At 41.8% G+C, this 17,087-nt stretch overlaps 1 long non-coding RNA gene across 2 annotated transcripts; it reads left to right on the plus strand.

The window, feature by feature from the left end:
- Window positions 10,927-14,798, plus strand: LOC109851244. 2 transcript variants are annotated; one of them, XR_002249729.1, is made up of 6 exons: window positions 10,927-11,258; window positions 11,577-11,753; window positions 11,911-11,972; window positions 12,749-12,859; window positions 13,003-13,131; window positions 14,569-14,798. It is a non-coding gene; the product is annotated as an uncharacterized LOC109851244 (long non-coding RNA). The 2 variants fall into 2 exon arrangements; XR_002249728.1 differs by lacking the exon at window positions 13,003-13,131.

The raw sequence follows: 17,087 nt of genomic DNA on the forward strand, positions 1-17,087 counted from the left end.
CATGCTCCTCTGTCAAATGCCACGACATCTCCCGTTTCACAGCCTGACGCCTGAGCTCAGTCAAAGAACAGTGTCGAGGAATCTTCGACAAATACATAAAACGACTGCCAGTCTGGTAAAGCCACTGCTCAGCTTCAATAAATGCTGCATCGGGATCTCTGGTAGAGTCACCAAACAAGAAGTCAGTCTTCCTGAGAGACTGAACGGAGCTGGCATCCTTCACAAGAGGTGCATCTGTGATCAGCTGGCGAAGGGCTCGATGTCCACCTTCCTTCACTACTTCGACAACCTCTATCGACGTGCCCGGAACAAACTGAGGAGTAGGCGGAATGGGCGAAAAGTCATCAGACGTCGAATAATATTCGTCGCGACGTCCATTCACCGCATGCGATGAAAAGGCTCCGGAAGGATACTCCACTGAAAACAAGCAGTTAAGTGTTTGTTAATTTCAGATATAAAAGGAAATTGAACTCACCTTACAAATGGGTAAGATAGAGTCATTACCTTATAAAGGGCGAGACGATTTGGCCACATTGCGCATTTATAAGATAGGGTATATCGACAATATATCCCTGCCTTATAAAGCACGATGCAGCGTCAAAACGCCCCCTTTATTATGAGATGTGGTTTTGACCAAGCAAAACCCATCTTTAAAGCGTCGATCCTCACCAAGGAGAATCAAGGCTTTTCCCGATCGCCTCACCAAGGAGAGCAAAATGGGGTAAAAGGACTAATTTGCAAATTCTCAGAAAAAGAGGGTTAATTTGCAAAATTTCCATAAAGCGTAGGGACTAATTTGTAAAATTGCAAATATGCCAAAAAAGTAGCTCACCAGCATATGAAGGAAGCGCGCTATCAGCCGATGCAGCAGGAAAACGACCTCTCGATACTCGCGACATAATGGCCTACAAAAAGAATTCAAGAGGTCAGATCTAGAAATAAAAATCACTTTTTTATCCCCTAAAAAGGCGAGCTTGAGGCATCAAATCACACCCTCAACCCTTATATGCGATCCCGCGACTCCATACACTAGATCAAACATGAAATAGATCAAGATTATGGAGATATACCTGAGGGGAAGCTCGAGGATCCGACAAAAATTAGATCTTGGAAGTGCTCGAACCACGCGCTCGAGGGGCTCGAAGGAAAGTCTAAATATGGAAGTTTCGAGGGATTTCTCAGTCAAGGATCAAAAGGAAGGATGAATCCTGAGAGAGAAATTCCAAAAATGGAAGTTGAGAAAGATTTTTCAGTCAAGGATCAAAAGGAGTACTAGATCTAAGACGAATATCAAGTTTTTAAGGAGATCGGACGCTCGAGGTAAGAGAAATCAAGAAAAGAGGCAAAGGGGGGGGCCGGCCCTAGAAAGAGGAGAAGAAAAAAAAAATGAAGAAAAAACCCTCTTTTATAGCCTTGAACCAGATCTGGCTGAACCAGACCAGACCAGGGTTGAACCAGACCAAGCCAGATTGAGCCAGAATGAGCCACAATGAGCCAGAATGAGCCAGAATGAGCCAAATTGAGCCAGATTGAACCAGAATGAGCCAGTTTGAGCCAAATTGAACCAGTTTGAACCAAATTTGAACCAGAATTCAAATTGGAGCTGAATTAAACATTGGAACGACTTTTGATCAACCTACGGTTCATTCCTCCACCTATTTACCATATATTTGGAAGGGTCGGAGAGATTTTGAACCCAAATACTGCCTTTTTTGGCACATTTTTTGGGCCGGTTCAGATTATTCGAACCTAAAGAACACTCCGAAAAGTATACGAGTATCATTCACTCACTCCTCTCCCATTTGTTCGGAAGAGTCGGAGGATTTTTTGAGCCGATTTACTGCTTTTTTTGGCTCTTTTTAGGCCGGTTCAGATTATTCGAACCTAAAGAACACTCCGAAAAGTATACGAGTATAAACTGCTTCTTAATACTTCAATAAGGTATATGTGTATAAACTATTCCTTATTTTTGGTTTGAGAAGTTCCTGGAGAATATTGTTTATAAATATTCTTAAGGATAACTCAACCACACTACGCCGGACAACGCGTTGTACATAAAGACTCGACGCCACAATCGATGGTCAGCTAAAAATTAGAAATCAGGAATCGACTTCAAAGTTCAAAATTCCGACAAACGGTCAGACAATAAATGCAGCACCGGAACTCTTACAGACTTTCGACAAAGCACCGAAAAGCCTGGAGAATCGAAGGAATCAAGAACGGAAATCATTCCAAGGTCTCATTACACCGACTGAAGGTGGGAGGCAATCATATCCAAAGTATTCCAGACTCTTCTATAAAAGAACGAGACTGAAATACTTTGGAGGGGGTATCTGTAGGCATATAAAATTGCTTATAGGTCCCTTAGCTCAGCTCGGCACAAACCGACGAACCAACGAGGCGACGAGATCGACAAATCGCACGCGAACAACGGAATGAATCCACCCGCGTGCAGAATCAAGCTAACGAGTTAAGGAATCAACGAGTCATCCAACCGAGAACAGACTCGGACGAATCACGATCGAATCAAGATCAGTTTCGGACTCGAACTCAGAAGCGGATTTACTGCCAAATCAGGAATCCGACTTACTGCCAAATCAGATCAACCAATCAGAGTCTCAATCAACCGAATCACGGACAAAACCGGAAAACGGACACAACTCAAAAACTCGGAAAACCCACACCCATAGGTGGCTCGGCACAGTGTCGGCCACCCAGAGGTGGCCGACAGTGGCCCAGAAAGCCTATAAATAGGCCAGGCAATGTTCATTTTCGGAGGTTGGAATTTCAAGAGCCAAAACTCTGCCGGATTGAAGAGCGAACTCGGAGCTTTGCAGACTTGAAGACTTGCACATTCGGATCTGATCCTCGGCGAGCATCCACGTCAGAAAAGGCAGGATTTCGAGAGGAAGAAAGAACAGATCTGAGATCTACACGAGATCACACTCCAGATCTAAGCTTGGTCTTAGATCTCGAGATCCGAGCGATTATTCCCTTGGTGGACTAATCCCTCCCGGCTATTATTCCCTTCGTGGAATAATACCCGTATAATCGTGTAGATCCGACCGGATCTAGATCGCGCGGTGGTCCACGGATTAACCCCGGCGCAGGCAAAGAACCCACCAAAGCGAGCGACCGCAAAACAGGAGCTCGCGATTTGTTCACAAGAGGAAAGTTGTAATCTTTATTTTTTTTTCTTTGATTTAGTTGTAACCGGATCTAAAAAAGACCGGATCTTTGTAACCCAAGATGACAATTATCTCATTAATGAAGAAAGCTACAGTTTTCCCCGCGAACCCGGATCTTTGTAACCCAAGATGACAATTATCTCATTAATGAAGAAAGCTACAGTTTTCCCCGCGAACAGCGTTGCGACAAAAAGTCAACATTCAACGTTCGAAACCCTAGGGTCAACGCCGGTCAACGCGTAACCCTAGGTCAACGCCAGTCAATGCGTTGTGACCAAAAAGTCAACATACGGTGATCTGAAACCCTATGGTCAGCACAATGTGACAGAGATAGTCAGTTCAAAGTCAACTCAATGACACGAGCCAAACTTAACTCACTGGTGGTAGACTCGAGACTCCGACGACGGCCAGGCGATAAACGCAGTGCCAGAAGGACTTCGGCTATTCATCAAAGTATTGGATAGACCGAAAATTGAAGGAGCCAAGAGTTGAAGCTAACCACAGGTCCTTTATGCTGACTGAAGGCTAGACCAATCACATCCAAAGTATTCCAGCCTCCTCTATAAAAGAAACGAGTCTGGAACGCTTTGGAGGGGGTATCTATAGGCATCGAAAATTGCCTATAGGTCTCCACGAACAGCTCAGTGTTAAGGAACGACGATGAACGTCACTGTCCGGTTCCCAGGAGTTCAATTGATGTCGGTGAACGCTTGAAGTGAATCAACGAACTACGTGAACTGACAGAATTTCGGAATAACGAAGATGATCCAACCATTGGAGCTGATAGAACTCCTTGTCGGCTTTCCAACGCACTTCGAATCACTCAAATCCGAGTTCGGACGAAGAATTTACAGCGGAAGCGGATGAATGCACCTCAACGGGGTGTCTGAGATTTTTGGGAGACACCCTAGGGTGTCTGAGATTTTTGGGAGACACCCTAGGGTGTCTCCAACGCGGATTAGGGCCTTTGGGTGGTTTTAACCGCTTCGTTAACCCCTCAAGCCTATAAATACAAGCCTTAGACCCTTATTTTTTGAGATCTGGAATTTTGGAGAATTGGCGAAGCCCTGCCGAACTGAAGAGTGATCGAGTTCTTTAATACAAGTGATCGAGAGTCGCCAGATCTACATCACCCGCATCCAATCCTTAGTATTATCCCGTTGTGGTAATTCTAAAAAGAGCAATTATCTCGCTTTTATCGAGACAGGCACTTCTGTTTCTAGATCTCCTCGCGGATCGATGAAGCTCTGGACCAGATCTGATTGCCAGGTAGTCCACGGATATCAACGTCCCCGTCACAGGCTAAAGACCCACGCAAGCAAGAGATGACGAACGGATCTTGTGTTATTTTCGAGAAAGTTGTAATCTTTTATTCTTTTGTTGTTTGAATTCATTTGTAACGATTAAAGTTTAATGAAATCAATGACTAAGGTAACTTTCGACGAAAACAGGCCAGAGCAGATCCGCCCTGGTTAGGAATTGGAGGAATCTCACCCGATGCGACTTTGGCATCAAACGGGGCGAGATCTTCGTTGGTGTTTTCAACGTCTTCATACCAACGAGTTTTTCTCCTGGAGGAGAATTTTTTGGACTTGCGGGGGGAGGTTGATCCGGACGAGGACGACAAGTATTCCTCGAACTTCTACTGGTCGAACTCGTATTCGACCTCCTCCACGACCGGGATTGAGATCCGCGGCTGCGACGCTCCGATCTCGGCAGCGAGATCGGCGGCTCCCACTGTGGTCGCCAGATTGTTCGCGGGAAAAATCGTAGCTTTCTTCATTGATGATTCCATTGATTACTTTGTTAACAGTTTATCGGTTACAAAGATCCGGTCTTTTTATAAGATCCGGTTACAACGAAAATCAAATAAAAATAAACAAAGATTACAACTTTTTCTGCCTTGTTTGTCGAACGAATCACGAGCTCTCTGTTTTGCGCGTCACTCGCTTTTGTGGGTTCTTTCGCCTGCGCCGGGGTTTATCCATGGCCACCGCGTGATCTAGATCGCGGTCGGATCTATGCAGTATAACGGGTATTATTTCGCCAAGGAAATAATAGCCGAGGGTACTATTTCGCCAAGGAAATAGTAGCCTTTAATTCTCGGGATCAAAGGCCAAGCTTTGATCCGGAGGATGACTACGTAGATCTGAGATCGCGGTTCCTCTCGAACTCTTGCCTTATTTGGCGTTGACAATCGCCGAGCACCGGATTTGGAAGAGCAAGTCCTCAAAGTCCCAAAGCTTCAATCTTTTTTAGATCTGAGCCTTGAATCCAGCAGAGCTTCGCCTCCAAAAATTCCAACGCTTTGACAAATGAGCCAACCTCTCCTATTTATAGGCCATCTTGAACTGTGCCCGCGCACGGTGGCCGACACACCGCAGCCACTGTTGGTGGCTCGGCACCGAGCCACCAAACAGGTGGCTCGGCCGGCCACCTTGGTGGCTCGCGTGGTGGCCGAGCCACCTTGGTGGCCGCCGAGCCACCTATAGGTGGCTCGGCACCGAGCCACATGTGGTGGACATGGTGGCTCGGTGGTTTGGCGAGCCACCCCAAGGTGGCTCGACCACCGAGCCACCTTGGTGGCTCGGTGAGCCGTCCTCCAGGTGCTTGTTGATTTGCCGTTTTGTATCCGTTTTCCGGTTCTGTGGTTGATTTATCCGGACTTGATTCATTGACCTGATTTGGCAGTAAATCCGGATCCTGATTTGGCAGTAAATCCACTTTTGGGTTCGAGTCCGAAACTGATCTCGATTCGATCTCGATTCGTCTGAGTTCGAATCCGTTCTATGGTTGGATGACTCGTTGACTCCCCAAACCGTTGGTTTGATTCCGCACGCGAATGGATGTATTCCATTGCTTACGTGCGATTCGTTAACATCGTCGCCTCGTTAATCCGCTTCGTTACGTGTCACTTGGCTTCGATGCTGTGGTCTAGCGATCGTGTTTGGATACGTCGCCCGATAGTTCATTGGTTCGTCGAATCACCGTGCCGAGCTGTGTTAAGGGACCTATAAGCAGTTTTATACGCCTACAGGTACGTTCAGTTCGAAGAGGATTCTCCATATTATTCTGCTTCTGATGATTTCAATTTCTCCCCCTCTACTAATCATGCTTCCCCGTCAACTGCATCACCCACTTCTTCGCCTTAGTTTTCCTTTTGAGATCTCCCTAACATCTCTCCATCTCCTTCTGTTGACTCTTCCTCACCCGGGCATTCTCTTACACTATCTGATCCTTATCCCGTGGGCATGACACTCACTCCAAAAAATACTATTGATCTCCACACACCTGTGCTAGCATCTATCCCACCTGAGGTTCCTCTTGCTCTTTGTCGAGACAAACACCCACATGTAATGCATGTCTGGTATGCTTTAGTTACTTCCTATTCACCCATCTTCAATAACTTTTTTGCTGCTATTCATACTACCATTGAGCCAAAGTTCTTTTAAAAGACAGTTCAATTTCTAGAGTGGTGACAGGCTATGGCTGAGGAATTTCAGGCCTTTTAGTAAACACATATCTGAGATGTTGTTTCCTATCCCCCTGGGATCTATCTTGTTGGCAGTAAATGGCTTTATAAGGTCAAGTATCATACTGATGGCACCATTGAATGTCGAAAAATTTGTTTAGTGGCTTGAGGTTTTACTCATCAATAAGGTATTGATTATGAGGAGACATTTGCTCCTGTTGCTCAGATGCCCACCATTCGTACTCTACTTGCGGTAGCTGCTGCTCATCGTTAGCCCTTATACCAGATGGAATTCAAGAATGCTTTTCTCCATGGCTCTTTAACTGAGACGGTATATATACAACCGCCTCCAGGGTCTAATATTCCTCTGGGACACGTATGTCTCCTTCGTCATGCTGTTTATAGTCTCAAGCAGGCACCTCGTGCTTGGTTTGAGTGTTTTCGCGATGTCGTGCTCAAGGTGAGCTTTATGGAGAGTCATCAAGATGCTTCTCTGTTTGTTTACACTACATCACGTGACAGAGTTTTATTACTCCTTTATATAGACGATATGATTATTACAGGTGATGATGCTGCTGGTATACAGTTCACAAAATCTCAATTACAACAACAGTTTCACATGAAGGATCTTGGATTCTCTTCGCTATTTTCTTGGTCTAAAAATTTCTCAGGGACCGCGGGGTGTGCTACTGTTGGTCTATCTGATCCTACCCGATATCGACATCTTATTAGCAAGTTGGTCTATCTGTGCATCTCTCGACCATATATCTCTCATGCTGTTGCCATTGTCAGTTAATTTATTAGTGCCCCACATTCTGCACACTATGCTTCCTTATTACGGATTCTTCGGTATCTCTGAGGCACTAGCACTCGCTCTCTTCTGTTTTTTGCTACATCCAAGTTAGAGCTTTGTGCATATTCTAATGCTGATTGGGCTGGTGATCCCACTACTATGAAGTCTACCACAGGTTATTGTATATTTCTTGGTGATTCTTTTATTTCCTAACGGAGTAAGAAACAATATGTTTTTGCTCTTTACAGCATCGAGACAGAGTATTGTGTAATGTCCATAACAGCTAAAAAGATTATTCATCTTCGTCATCTTCTTAGTGATTTTGGTATTTCTGTTACGATTCCAACTTCTCTCTATTATGATAATAAGAGTACCATCCATATTGCTAATAATCCAGTATTTCATGAGATGACCAAACATATTGAGATCGACACTCATTTTGTCCGTCAACAAGTTATTAAGGACAAGACAATTCTACTTCCTCGTGTCTCATTCGCTGACAAGCTTGCATATTTCTTCACAAAAGTCTTACCCCCGTTCATTGATTTTAGTTTCTTATACACAAACTCACTTTGTTTGATCCAACATGAGTTTGAGGGGGCTGTTGATAATATTGTGTTAGTAGTGGGTTTAGTCCCACATTGGTTATGAGGACAAACCTCACCCTCCTCTACTTGTATATATATGTACGCACTCAATATTCAATTCAAAGAAAATTTACCCAATACTCTCTCTCTCTCTCTCTCTCTCTCTCTCTCTCTCTCTCTCTCTCTCTCTCTCTCTCTCACTTTAACATACTGAGAACCTCCTCAAGTAGAATGAATTAAACTTAATACAGCTCTCTCTCTCTCTCTCTCTCTCTCTCTCTCTCACTTTAACATACTGAGAACCTCCTCCAGTAGAATGAGTTAAACTTAATACAGATGGCGCATCAAGGTCAGATCCATCTCACCAGTGTGATTGGGGTCAAGACCTTGCTTCAAGATGAAAAAGGGGCTAGGAAGCATGATAAAGGGGCTAGGGTTGTTGGCTTCATAGATTTTTTAGCATTACTGATGAACTTTGACTCAGGAACTGTAGGTTATTCCTTGTGGACTTGATTGACATAGGAGCGATGTTGACTATAAATTGTGATGGAAATAAACTCTGAGAAGGAAATAGATGTTATTCAATATACTATAGGTGATAATCCTCACCATGCTATAATTCCATAACCTAGAACTTTTCAGAATGTCAAGATAAGCTATAATACAACACATGTATAAGGAAACAATCCAAGCACTGGACTTTATCAGAAAGTTGAGAATCGATTGGGATCTTAGTCATGCATGTTGTTCTGAAGGAGATAGTAAGAGGGGCTTTGTATGCTCATTTATCAAGACATTGTAGGCAAGAAATTACCTTGGATGATTTGATCTTATGATGGTTTCTTGATATTTACATTTTTTTGTTTAAGGGGCTTCCCCTTTGTTGTTATATAGAAAAAAACAAAAAAGAAAAGGTTAAATTTTACGAAAAGAATCGAAAAATGTAAGACTATTTTTCTGACTAACCCCCTAATTTGTTTCCCACAAATTCCATAAATTCACATTTGGATTCAAGGATTTGATTTCAAATTCTGGAATTCAATTCTAGAACTTTTAATTTGTAGTTTCATTTCCAATTCCAATTTCTAGGAATCATTATAATTCTAGTTCTGGAATTCTCAAATCCAATTCGTTGTTTGGAAACATTAATTAAAATTCTAAATTTTGAATTTAATTAACAACCTTATGTATTCCAAATCATATTTCAATAGTGGCATCAAAGTGAAGGTTTCAAAATTGTATAGACCTTGTGTTTAAGATTGTTGAAAAATTAAACTTTTTAAATATTTTCATGAGAAAAAGTATATATTCAAGAAAAATAAATTTTTGTCCAAACCATAGTTTGGAGTGAAATTGTTTGATATGTTATATTAGAATTTCGAGGAAAGTTTTGTAAAGTAAAAAATTTGGCATTATCTTTATGACGACCAAACCACTCCCACGTAATCATTAGCCGCCAAGCGCTAAGTTATTTAGTCGCCAAGCGCTAAGTTATTTAGTCGCCAAGCGCTAAGTTATGGTATCTTTCATTCTATTAATTATTATTATTTTCAATTAGCACAAAATTGTTCCTATTCGTATCTTGTGCACATAAGTATCTCGAGCTTGTAACACAATCACATCAAACCAATATCACATTGGAATATATGCATGTGAAATGAAAGAGTATGCATAATGCAAAAGGAAATTAGACTACCTCTTTACATGGACGCTAGAGGAAAGCCAACTTGATAATGGAAAAACAAGAGTTCAAATATAACTCAACGCAACAAGGAAATAAAACGATACTATTGCAAAGACCGAAAGAGAGTTGTCGTAGATATCTATATGGAGTGTGCATGCTCATACTCGTCCTATGAAAAACTGCATGGCCACCGAGACGAAGAAGCTCTATGTGCACCAGTGAAGGCTTCAACAACCGTATAGTAGCTAAGTTGCTAGGCCACAGTCAGAAGTACGACAGACGGCATTGAGATAGCCATATCATTGACAACCTAACAAGCATCCGAATAACTCTGAGAGTGATATTGTGAATTGCTTCTATCCCAGCTTGATGCACCGACCCTGATGATTGTTATACCTCAACCCTGAGAGAAACTGTCCTAAATGCAGGTTGAGAAATGTGTCAACACTCATGAGAGTTTCAGGAACAATCAGGCGGGGGGGGGGGGGGGGGGGGGGTGGGGCTCAACCTTGGGAGTTTGAGATGAAGGAGAAAGAGGATCAACCGCCTGAGGAATGTCTCCAAGTTAAGCATCCCTAAGACTAATGTAAGCCAGCTGCCAGTTAAGCCCATCTGATCGGGGACTACAAGGATGCCATCAAAAGAGAACTGCATTGCTATGAGGAGATCTGTGAACAAATAACTGAATATGACTGATTGCACAGAGGATAAAATGTGAGTGAGATTGTAGCACAACAACCTTGAAAGATTGACTGTGACACTGGCGTGAAGTAGAGTAGCCAAAAGATGAGCTTGATGAGGAATGTCATCATGTGTGCCCGCCTCTAGGAAAATGTTAGTCATCACAGTGCCTGCAATGATCTCATCGTCATGATTTAGGGAATCCATCTTCTTAGATAGACATTTTGACTCATTATCCTCCTCAAGAATCAACTTGTACACTGCATTAATATGGAGATTGTTCCCCGATTTGTCAAAATCGAAGTCTCACTATCACAAAATAAGTATACGGGGACGGTTATTTGGGGACGGTTTAAAACCGTCCCCTTAGCTGTCTAAGGAAACGGTTTTGTGACGGTTCCACCCGTCACAATAGAGTCTAAGACAACGCTTTAAAATAAAACGTTGGGGTTGAATTAGTTTTTCTAATAAATTATGTAATGGGCTAAAGGGACGGTCCCCAATTTTCAGTTTTGGTTTTTAGAACGAGCACCACACTTTCACCCCCATCAAAACAAATCACCGCTCTAGGGTTTTTCTCGTGTCGAACTCTTTTTCGTCCTCCAGCTCTCCTCGACGGAGCAAAGCCTGCCGCCTCTCCTTCACTCATACTCGTCCTCGACGATCTCCACCTCGCGTTTCCCTCCTCCCCTTGGCTCCTTCACTTCCCCTCATTCGACACCTCCGCTTGTTCGCCGACCATCCCAACCTTGTCAGCCACCTCTCCTCAATTCGCCGTTGTCCACTGCCTCCCCTCACGACCTCGCCGTCTTCGAGGACCGCCGCCGAGACCTCCACACGACTCAGAAAAAAGGTATTGATCTCATTTTCTCCTCCTATTTCCCTTGTATATTCTTTGCTCAGCTGTTGCATTTCTTTACTTCGATTTTGAGTATATTTAGCAATTAAGCCTCTATATTGAGCATTTTATCAATTTTCTAGGGTTTCTGCGATGAATCCCTTTGATTTTCTTGATTATATGTCGCAGCGTATGAATTTGGAGACATCTTGAACCCTAGTTTTGGAATATCCTGCATTTAGTGTAAATTTTCGATAAAATTGTTTAGTTAATTGTTACAATGTCTAATTTTCCCCTAAATTTGAGTATTTGCTGGTGTTTGGTGGTTGTTAGGTGAGGATTGAAGAGGAGTTCACTGGATTGTACATGTTATTCTGTTCAAAATGATAGATCTTTTGTCACTGAGAGCCCTGGCATCAGTAATTTGGGGCTTGTCGGAGGGGGGATTTTGAAATTTTGCTTCTTGTCCAGGAGGGAGCTTAGCCTTGACAAGGATGTGTACATGTACAGGTACACACTAATTAGCTTTTAATTAGACTTCAGAACTTTATTAATCAAATAACTGACTGTGTACAAACGTTTCGACGATTATACAGAGTAGTTTTACCCTTCCTAAAAGGATGCAACGCATATTATAGTTTAGCTGATTTCTTCGTATCTTATACAGAGTTAGGGTTCGACGATTCTGAGCCGGTACTGCCTTCTTGATCAATGTTGACCGAATCAGAGGTTGTTTCATCTTTGGACTCTGCTTCTGTCATCACAACTTCATAATTTTTACTAGCATTTTCATCATTTGATGCACTGTTTTCATTAAATGTAGTCGCTTCACTAGGAGTCTCATCCTTGGACTCTAGTTTTGCCTTTTCCGGACTCTGCTTCTGTCATCACAACTTCATAATTTTTACTAGCATTTTCATCATTTGATGCACTGTTTTCATTAAATGTAGTCGCTTCACTAGGAGTCTCATCCTTGGACTCTAGTTTTGCCTTTTCCGACTTTTAACATTTTTACTAATGTTTTTGACATTTGAGGCACTATCTTCATGAGATGCAGCTGCCTCACTAGGAGTTTGGTTTGTTGATAAATCTGGATTATTTTGATCGTTGTTCAGCATTGAATCAATGGCTACCTCTTCAGATTTTTCAGACTTCCCCTCTTTGAGGCACTGTTTCCCTGACATCGAACTTCCTCCACTATAGAATTCTCTTTATTTTCTGAAAATTCTACATGTTCATTTTGATTACTCACTGAGGAACTGCCACCTTCATCACCAGACTTTGAATCATTCTCTGCCAACGATATTACTAGTGGTAGTTTCAGCATTAAAGAATTGAGTTACCTTGCTCATCAGTTGTTTCAGCATTAATTTTTTGTTTCTGCACATTTCATAGCCAATCAATTAATTTCTCTAAACAGTATATGGCTCAAAGCATGCTCATGATTTTATTGATCAAAATTTTAATTAGCAGCCAACAGAGTGTAACTTAGTTTAAATATGTAGGTGCTTTTGCGGATGCTTCCAAACTATCACCATCATGTGCGCACATATGAGAATACACTTGAAACTAAATTCTTTGGTTTGCACAGAGTGATACCCTCTAGTGGTCAAAAGGTAATGCCCAGTTGTTTCTATTCAATATATCCTTAATTCAATTATTCTGTGCACTTGTTTATAATTTGTTCTACTTGTTTTGGGGCTTTTATATAGACTTCTATATGATAATCAGATCTTATGAATTCTCCATTGCGCTTCAGGTTCTTCATAATGAGAAACATGTTTTGTACGGATCCATAGAAGGTTTGACTTGAAAGGTTTGACTTGAAAGAGTGATGCATATTGACTCAGTACATTGGGTTTAACCAGGAATTTTTATGGATATTCTGGTAATTGTATTCAATTGTTTGTATGTAGTAAAGTTATAATTCACGTTTGCATTATTAACTATACTGCTTATTTATATAAGTAATGGAAACCAATGGATAGCTACAGCATACAAAATAGCGATGCAAACATTCACGGTGAACATACTTTATCTTCGATGAACATTTATCACATTTGATAGATTCGGACTTCAGAGGCGGCCAGCCATATTATGTCACCATCGAAAACTAATAGAAAATTACATACCATACACAAGATTTGTTCTGAAATCATTTTGTCACCACCAATTTTGGTATCCATAACAGTCTCAAATTTGTCAGCTTGAAACCTTACCCGCCTCTTGAATTATCAAATACAGTTCTAGAGATAAAAGAATATTAGTTAATTATTAATGATACCGATAAGTAGGCTTTAGAGTCTTAACTTTTCCTAACTTGAGAGATAACTAGCTAGTGGCCACGTACAGAAAGATGAAAAGGACTTTCATGTCCATGTTCTCCCTATCTATTTTTGCATAGGAAACTTCCTTTTGGGACCTCAAAGAAATGGAGCTGGTCAACCAGTAAAACTGATTTCTGAGAAATTTCTGGGTCTCAGCTAAGGAGGCTATAGGATTGAGAATGATCAACAAAGATGTGACACTTTCTTGATATATATGATCAAGCATTTGCACTTGTACAGGTTTTTAGCCCTTTGGAGTACAAAATTTGCTAAGTTGAGAGGCGTGGAGAGGTTTCCCATAACCTCTGGATTTTGAGGCAGATGATTTCTTGCTAAGCCTGAAAATAGCCTGGTTTTAGAGTATAAAAGTTGTATCCTTCTGGTAGTAGGCAACTCATGTTCAGGTTTTCAGAATTCTAAACTGAAGTTAGATGCATACAGATGTTTTGCAACCCTGAAGCCTGTTGATTTGTACTCTTATTATAATTTCCTTTTTTTTTCGGTTGTTTTTTTTTTTTTGCCTTTGCTTTGCGGGGACCAGAACTCTAAGATGACTCGTAGGCTGAAATACCACGCAACAACATACAAAATTTCTATAAGTAAAGGAAACAAAATTTTGGACCTGCCATAATCAAACATTCACATTCTGCTGGTAGAATGCAATATAGCTACAGCAACAAACGTTGAATTGTAGAATCTATAGTAAGTTTTAATCCAGCAAGTTTTAACTTTTGTTCCTTTCATGATTTTATTAGAGGATTATTTGGTTGTGTGATGTGGTCCACATGTAGAGCCAGATTTGTCTCAAACAATTAGGAATTATGACAGCCCTTTATCCTTCTATCATTCGTGTCTCTTCTATTCTACTTGTGCTTACTCTTAATTTCATTATATACCTAAATATGATCGTCATGCAATAAGTTATGACTCTAAAGAGACACATACAGTCCATTTCATTCTACTTGTGCTTACTCGTCTTTTTATCTTGATGTATGCAGGAAAACATCTGAAGATCCATGCTTGTCGCTCTTTGGGGGATTTATTTGTTGTGAAGATTTAGAACTTAATCATCTCAAGAGAAACATTTTGACCTTTTGATTAAGTAGTAGCTCTTTGTTTTAATCATGGAGGATTTGTGATATGTGCTTAATTTGGTTAGTTTGTGTGTAAAACTTGTGAAGAATTATCTCAATCTTATTGCTATAATATTGTTCTTCGTTGTAATGAATTGTTCATTATATTAAGGTTAAAGTTTGGTTAGTTTGTGTAAAACTTGGACTATTGTTTCTTTGTATGTGATGGACTGATGTGTGATATTTGGGTGATTTATTTTGATCAGTAAAAAATGAAAACCGACCCCTTTGGTATAAAAATCGTCCTCATAGATCACAAACAAAACTGTTCCCATAGACAATATAACCGTCCTCTTAGGTCAAGCTCGAAACCGTCCCCCTTGGTATAAAAACCATCCCCATAGAAACCGTTCCCCTTGCTATCAAACTGTTCTCATTGCTTAGAACCTAAAAACCGTTCCCCTTGCTATCAAACCGTTCCCGTTGCTTAGAACCTAAAAACCGTTCCCCTTGATATACAACCGTTCCACTTGCTCTAAACTAAGAACCGACCCCTTAGCACAACCGTTCCCTTATGGTACTATTGGGGACGGTTTACAAATCGTTGCACTAGGAGCGATGTTGAACCGTCCCCATAGACCTAGTGTGACGGTTTCCATGCCTAGTGTGACGGTTCACAACCGTCCCCATAGGCCTCAAATGTGGTAGTGTCTAGTGTTTTCTTTGAAATATCAATACCTTCATTTTAAGCCTTCATAGCTCAACATATATCCTCAATGCTGTATGAATATTCTGATACGAGTCGCCGTGTGAGCACCTTTGATCGCGGAATTATCAAAGGTGGGTTGAGAAGAGGATGACAGAAACACAAGAACAATTTAGTATGTGGCGAAGGAAAATACCCTCTCTAGATTATGAGTATGAAAAGATTACAATCCCTCTCTCACAATCTCAATAGAATCGAGAACAAGCTCTCAATTCTCTCTAAACCCTAATCTCTCTTGATTAGAATCTCACTCTGATTACATCTGATTGATTACAAACCCAAAACAATCCCTTATATAGGTGTAACAACGTGGATGGCAAAGTGGTAAATAACCAAGCCCAAACCCAACAGGAATTCGTGCAAACAAAAACCCAAACGAACCAGGAAACCTTCAATGAGTCGACTCATGACTGAGATGTGTCGATTCGTCTGAAACTGGACAAAACACAAAACCAGCAATGAGTCGAATCATGACTGAGATGAGTCGACTCGTCAGAGACTGGTGAAAAACGGCTGGGTTTCGTGAGTCAACTTATGACAGGCATGAGTCGACTCAACCTGATGAGTCGACTCAAAATTATGAGTCGACTCAACCTGATGAGTCAACTCAAAATTATGAGTCGACTCACGGGCTGAAAACTGGATGCTTCAATTCTTCGATTCGCCGTCTCATTTCACGCTTCAACCTGCGTTTCACTGTGTTGTTTTACACCTCTATTCTTAAGCTACCATGAGAATCATCTATCCTCAAGCTCCCATGAGGATCATTAAGTTCCAAAGAGAAGATACACCCGTATCATGGGTCCCCCTTTAGGAACTTGAAGTCTCGTTCAAGTTAGAACTTCAGTTGAGGAAACTCTCGAGCTCCTCTATCTTTTCTGCACCACCTGGCCTTGCTAGGAACTTGATAGCGACGTACAATTAGAAATGACTCCTTCGCTCCTTACCTTGTCGTAGTCATCTTCCGCTCCAACATGCAATCCTCTTTCGATGGCTTGTCTAGAAGTCTAATGCACAGTGAGACAAACTTCTTACTTGCATTCACTAGCATCTTCGCTCGCGTCGCCGTCCCCAAGCTTGTCTCCCTCGGAAGAGACGCCGGACGAAATATGAACTTTTCACCGCCTTTGGTGAATGTATACTTCTAAACCCGCCTCTCGTAGATCGTATATCTATCCCATAAGTACGGATTGCCCAGTATAATCTGACAAACATCCAATGGGACTACGTTGCACGTGACCTCGTCAATATACGACTCATGGAGCGCAAATCTGACAGTGCATTGATCAACTACACTCAGTCTCTTCTCCTTCTGAATCCACCTCAATGGATAGGGCTTCGGATGCTTGACCGTCTTCAGACCCAGCTTCTGAACCAAGACCTCGGATATCAAATTCTTCTCGCTGCCCGGATCAACTATGGCATCAACCAAACTGGTCTTCACTTGCAACTTAAGCACAAAGAGTTACTCTCTCGGGTCGTCGTCCTCCTTCGTGGCCTGTCTCCCCGTCATAAGGTTGAGACTGCTGTTGGGCTCTGTCATCTCCGGGACTTCTTTCGGACCTTGAGCTATCACGTATGCCTTTTTCTCCTCCTTCTTCTTCAATCCTCTTGGCTTGAGATGAGGATACTTCTCCCAGCACCGATCGGCAACATGCCATGTCTTCTCATAGTGACT

This window comes from Asparagus officinalis, chromosome 8, assembly GCF_001876935.1.
Source record: "Asparagus officinalis chromosome 8, Aspof.V1, whole genome shotgun sequence".
In the NCBI taxonomy this organism is placed as follows: Eukaryota; Viridiplantae; Streptophyta; class Magnoliopsida; order Asparagales; family Asparagaceae; genus Asparagus; species Asparagus officinalis.